Here is a 6,944-nt window from a genome sequence, read left to right on the forward strand (position 1 = left end):
TGAAAACAAAGAATCATAATTTGATCCTACAATTTTAAAGTGCTGTAGCATTTTAAAATCATTTGGAAATATATTATCTCACTTAAAAATGTTAACTTATATTTGGGTTAATAAGAGGTGCAGATGATATGCACTTATAGTTTACAAATAAATACAAGTAAGTAAATATAATAATGAAATCTCAGATCAGAGGTAATTTTATAGCAATTTTTCATCACTGTCTTTGTTCATAGTGGCAGACTTTTCCATAATGTCCTAGAACTTACCTCCCTATGCCAACCTTGAAAAGGGTTGCCCATCTTGATTTCTAGATGTCCTTTGACTACTAAAGAGCAGCTTTCAAAATTCTGCAGGCATTGTTACTGTTTGAACATAATCTAGCCAGGGAACTCATTTGAGCTCCCGAAATAGTAACTACAGCTTCTTGAATGCCAAATATTTGCCATTTGTAGTTGAGGAAAGTGTGCATCGGAGAGGTGAGGTGATCTCTGCAGAATTCCTTCCACTGGAAGTGACAGATTACACAAACACAGATCATTCTGATTCTAGAGCCCATGCATTTCCTATGGCATGATTCTGGCCCTACAAATTTCAGTTTGCAATACACAGTGAAGGCTCTGTAAATGTGACTAGACATTCAGGTCCTCTTGACAAGCAAACCCAACCTTTAAATAAGTCCATTGTCTCTAGACCACTTTGCTTAGTAGATAAGGAATTATATTTTAATATCCCTGTGAACAAAATTTATATTTTCTCCAGAAGCCTTTTCTTATCAGACCTCCTAATCACTAGATGGCAGTGTGCTAGTTCCCTTATAGACTCCATCATTTTCTCTTTTTATACTCACCTTTGGAGAGGACTTAGATGCAAATAGCATCTCATGGAGAACTGTGTGGTTTTAGTAATGTCATCTCCCTGAGTCTTCATCCTGCTTTTGGAAGTGAGGATAGTTTAAAAGGACTGTCAGTCTTTGGTTGTGTATAGCAATGTGTACGGCAACCAGAGATTTGAACTATTGATCGGTTCTTGCAGCAAAAACCCAAATGCTTATATAGTTTTCTCAGTAAAAATGATCTAGAACCATGATTATTGAGGAAATAAGTCTAAGGACCAAACAAACAAACAAACAAACAGCAACAAAAGAACATCATATGAAACCCAACCAACCCTGGATGCTAGTTTTTATGAGACGTGTGTTCTTGGGTAAGGGACCATATCTACAAGCTTTATTTTCTCATCTATAAAATAGGGATTATAAAGTCCATCCTTCCTACTTCACAGGGTTGTTGTAATGATTGAAAGAATTAATGTAAACACACTTTAAAAATTGCAAAGTGCAACAAATGTTAGGTGTTTTTAGCTTATGTGGTCTGGAATACAAACTTTGCACATGATATTTAAGGTTAAGATATAAAAACTAGATTTCATTTGTAATCTTCATAATCTGATTTGTACCAAATATTTCTGCCCTATCCAACAATTCCTTATGTTTCAAATATTACCTGAACACTCTCTATCAAACAAAACAAGACAAATAACAGCAACAACAACAAAAACCTTGTTAAATGTTAAATGACCTTTTTTAAGCAATTGCTTCTTTTAGCTCTCAATAGCAATATGTTCTTTGACAAATAAAAATTGATTGCAGCTTTCAATCCTGGCAAACTAAACAAATTTCTTTAATATATTGAAATTGCCCAGGAAACAAGTGAGTGTTCTTTGAATCAGATATCATTAGTGCTGTTAAAAATCCCTGAAAAACCTTTCTTTATTGTCAATTAATGAGGCAAAGAAAATTAAATTTTCCATATAGAGACATAATTAACAAACCTTTTCAACTTATATGATTAGATCGTGTATTGCAATCCTTGTTAAATGAGTTAAACGTAGCTTATTTTTTTTAACCTTTTCAAGAGTTTGCATTCCAGCCAGTGTAGCTCAGTGCTTGAGCATCAACCTATGAACCAGGAGGTCATGGTTTGATTCCCAGTCAGGGCTCATGCTGGGTTGCTAGCTTGATCCCCAGTAGGAGGCCAGGAGGCAGCCAATCAATGATTCTCTCTCATCATTGATGTTTCTATCTCTCTCTCCCTCTCCCGTCCTCTCTGAAATCAATAAAAATATATTTTTAAAAAGTTTGCAGAAATAATAATAAAATAATATTTGAAAGATTTAATTTTAAATTTAGAAATACATATACATTCTGTTTATATTTGGTAGAGGAGAAAGAGAACAGAAAGATGTTTCAACATGTAAATCCAGATTATTTGCTAGTTCATCTATGCTGGTCTAAACACATAGCTGACTGGTAGGATTGCAGGGGCAACAAAAGGCCTGTCAATCCCTTTCTAACCAGTAGCCTAGGGCTCTCAGCAGGAGAAGCACTGCAGTGACAGATATGTAACCTGTTAAGGATCTATCATCCTCTGGCATAGGTGTATCAGTTTAACTCAAAATAATGGAAAACAGTACAAAAATTTTTTAAATTGAAAACATCATGCCTAAAAAAATGTAATAGCAAAGGGTGTTTACGGTGGAGAGGGCAGGGACTATGTGCTTGCTCCTAGGAATGACTCTGAACAGCCAGAGGCAATAAAAAGATACTGGAAACTTGAGATGAGGGGGGTAGAGAAGCACAAAAGAAAACTTTCACCTTTTAAAATTTTGTGGCGGGGGGCTAATAATGTGAGTGACCTTGTAGAAAACTGATTTTTAGTGCATTTTCTGTTAAGGGCTTATTTACGATAAGTTCTCTGAGGCTATACAGTAGAGCTCATTGTCTATTCTTGTACTGTGTGCTCTTTGCTTTTACTCTTGGGAAATCTGTAGTTAAATAGTTTGGTTCCTGTGTTTTTATTTAGAGGGTTGACATTTTCTCTATTCCGAAATAAATGCAATACCACTTTCTTCAATTTATTTAATCACATTTCTGTATTTACTTAAACTTACTTGTCTTTAAGTAGACTTATGAGAAGTTATATATTTGATCACCAGTATTAGAAATCTAGAATTGGAAAAGAACTTCAGAAAATACCTAATCTAACCACACATCTTCATGAAAGATACGTAAATCAACCCAAGTCCCAGAAACTCACTCCATTTTATATATCTCAGAGAAGAATCCATAGTTACCCCAATTTTTCAATTCTGGATCCAATCATTTTAGTTGTTAGAAAATTAGTTTGTTACCCCAAACTTGAGTAATGCCACACTTCATTCTAAAGTAACTCTTTATTTATTGTCTTCAATGAAAGTTTATTTACTCATCTTTTAAAATATATACAAATAGTCTTTATCATTTTCTCTTCTGGATGAATATTCCAAGGCCACTCTAAGGCTTGAATGAACTGTATCCAAATTATCCTTGTCTGTTGGCCTTTGGAGCCCAGAGCTGTACACAACCTTCCAGTAAAAAGCCAGCCTCGACCAGGCTTTCTGACTATTAAGTTTTGTGGCCCCCATTCTTTTCCACTTACGGTTAAGCAGAGACAATATGGTTACAATTAAATTTAATGGGCCTGATGCCTGTTAAACACCAGTGAACCAAAAAAGACCTGGATCTTAGTGAACATTTGGGTCAGTACCCAAGAGTTTTGGCATCATTTAAAATCGTTCTGTACATCTAAAAAATGAGACCAGAAATATAATGTAAAATGTTTTGGGGATGATATGTATTGCACTTTTTATCACAGCCACATTTTGGGGCTATTGACTTTCTCTTTGGCACTTTTAGCTCCAAATATTCTTAGAACTGAGGAATAAAAACAAAAACATTTTCTTTTTTTAAAACTCTTTACAGCAAGCGTGTCAGACTCAAAGGCTAACACAGGCCAAATAAACAAGGTTTCAGTTGATGTCCCTCCCCAGGCTTCCCACTGTAGTTTGACAGTCTGTTCAATGCTGCTCTGCCTCTGCATCTATTTTTGTTCATCCGTTTATATTAGTCTTTATTATCCGTTTCAACCTCACCGGGGCAGTCCCCACCTCACCAGGGCCGTCCCCACCTCACAGGGGCCGTTTCGGCCTCACCGGGGCCATTTCAACCTCACCGGGGCTGTCCTGACCAAAAACATTTTCTTATATGGACCAGGATCCTACATATTAGTTTATATGAGTTATATGAATTAAATATCACACTGTCTCTCTTCAATCTTGATAGTAAGTCCAGTCAGTAGAGAGAACTAGGCTTTCAAACTGACTGTCCTATTCAGGTCTACACACTGAAAAAGAATCCATAGTCCCTTCTGGATGTAGCATATGACTTTCTAAATGAAGTTTGCATTTTAGAACTCTAACACTAAGTTCACTAATGAGGTTTTGAAGGCTTTGTATTTGCAATCCTGAGAGACATTGGATGGTATCTAGAGAATAGTGCTGGACTCAGATTGAGTTGTTCAAACAGAGAGGTTCCAGGAATTTCTGTTCATGGGAGATTTTGCAGGGTCAACAAAGTTAAAGTGGAGATTTATTTCCAGTGTTGGGGCATTCGTATGCACACAATCTCTTTTCGTGGAGTCTGTGTAACGAAACAAATGATTTGTGATCGAAAGGCAGTGAGCACCTTAAGTGCAAGCTTCAGAAATCACACTGAAGATTTTTCTGGGACTCTTAATGATGGGTAAGACATCATAAGCCCGGACCTGGAGATGCCTGTCACCCTCAGGGACCTCCAATCAAATGTGTTCAAATAAAAGCTTCACTGGACCTATAATCCAGGGAGTTCTGTTTCATTCTCGGTTTTCTCATCTTCTCTGAGAATGTGGTTGTAATTCATTCTGATCCACAACCCCTGTTGATTGTTCAGCTTTTATTTTTCCTTCTTAGTATTAATGACAGTCAAAACAAAGAAATGTCAATGTTTGAAGGCCATTCAAGAATCAACTGGTATCAATTTCTAAGGAATTTCAGGAAAAATTGTATTTTTCTCCTCAGCATTTATTTTTATGAGTTATTGAATGCCAAACCATGCGAAATGATATAAAGACAAGTGATGCATGTAGCTTTCAGAGATACAATTGATTGACATATTTTCCCATAACTATTTAATCTGTTCAGCCAAATAGCCCAATCAGTTGGAATAGTTGTGAGCCAAAGATGAGTTTCTAGTTCTTAGTCATGCCAAAATTTGCTATACTCTAAATATAATGAACTAGTCTACTCCTCAAATAAATGGAAAAAATGAAAGGGTCAGTTATAAAACTGAAATAGTTCTACTTTATTTCAGCATGATTACTACTTTTTGCTCATTTTGAGTAATATCCTATACTTTTCACCTTTATGTTGATTTTAACTAGAAATAGATTAGTGAAATATGACAGAATTGTGGGAGGGTCAATTCACTTCATTTTTCTTGTTTTGGACATAACAGATGGAAATAACTCTATGGTACTTTTGTATGATAGAGAGGCAATATTTGTAATAGATAGAGCACTGGCTTTGGAGTAAGACCGGGGTTAGAATGCCGGCTTTCCCAGTTACCAGCGGTGAGTCATTAGGTGTGTACTTCATGTCTATGGGCTTGGTTTCCTCCTTTCTTAAATAGGATATTGAGGTATGAGACGGTGCACAGCACAGTGCCTGCAATCAAGTAATACTGAAGACATGCAACCCGCTCCCCCCCCCCCCGTTCCCCGAGAAAAGCTGAGTTCTCCCAAAGCCTGCATTTCTTATTGAAAGGTGGCTCAGCTCTTTTCCAATTCTGACTGCATTAGGCAGTGTCAAACAGTGTCCCCAAGAGATGGGGGGTTTTGATAAGAAAAAAAGATGTACCATACTTCCTAATTCATCAGGATAATAATACACAATGAAGGAGATGTTATGTATCTCATACTGTAGTATTTGTTCAACTGAGCATGTTTACAAATATAATTTTCATGAAATATGAGCCCTTTACAGTTTTTAAAATAAGCATGACATTGGTGTCTATAAAGTTATGAACATACTATTGCAAGCGTTAGAGATCTTTGTGGCAGATTTGTATGTGACCAAAATTGAAATTCATATTCTAATAGTCTGTGGAAAGAAAGAAGGTTGAGTATTGAGTATAAAAATCCTTTAGAGATATCTATCAAGGACTCATTTTGGTCGCTTATATTTGATCCCACTTGTTTTCACTTCCTTCCATACACAATATCTGTGCTATATTCTGGCTAAGCTTTTTCTTTGATTCCTTCGTTTGGTTCTTTGCCAGCTCTTAAGATTAAGTCTAGACGGGCTCATTTGTGTAAATCAGTCTCCATGTTTTCCATCAATTTCTTTTATTTAAATTGTAGCATGAGACTCACTTACATTGTAAAAGTTTTCCTGACTAATCTGATCCATTGTCTGGCTTTGTTATTCCAATGCACTCCTGCCACCCCCAACACTTGAAGCTATTCGTTGGCTTATACATTCAACTCAATTCAATAAATATTTATCAAATTCTTATTCTAATCCTCCAGGAACATGTGTTCTAGGTAGCAGAGAATAATATGTATGTCTGGATGAAGCAGGATGCAATTGTAATGATAGAAATCCCAGCTTCTCTCTCCATGATAAGACGAATTCTGGCCAAGACACAGAAGCACTTATTTATTATGCTCACTGGTCTATAAAACATTTGTATGACGTATTTTGATAATTTTGCTTAAAGCCTTTAAGGATTGGAGTCAGAACTAAAATTTCATTACTTATTACAAACTAATAGAGTAGATATATCTATTCAAACTGGCAGAGTGAATATCTAGCAGAGTAGATTCTATGGGTTATTAAATTTAAATGGATACAAAATAGATCCTTAAATCCAATTACCATCCATTAACATTTTGGGCACTTACTCTGATTAAAGCACAATGTTAAATACTCTAGAGCAGTGGTTCTCAACCTTCCTAATGCCGCGACCCTTTAATACAGTTCCTCATGTTGTGGTGACCCCCAACCATAAGATTATTTTCGTTGCTACTTCA

The 6,944-nt window shown here is 36.1% G+C and overlaps 1 protein-coding gene across 2 annotated transcripts in view; it reads left to right on the top strand.

The window, feature by feature from the left end:
- Positions 1-6,944, top strand: part of PPP1R1C (protein phosphatase 1, regulatory (inhibitor) subunit 1C) — a 108,828-nt gene that overhangs the window by 7,124 nt on the left and 94,760 nt on the right. The window lies entirely within an intron of this gene.

Source organism: Myotis brandtii, unplaced genomic scaffold, assembly GCF_000412655.1.
Source record: "Myotis brandtii unplaced genomic scaffold, ASM41265v1 scaffold112, whole genome shotgun sequence".
Lineage (NCBI taxonomy): Eukaryota > Metazoa > Chordata > Mammalia > Chiroptera > Vespertilionidae > Myotis > Myotis brandtii.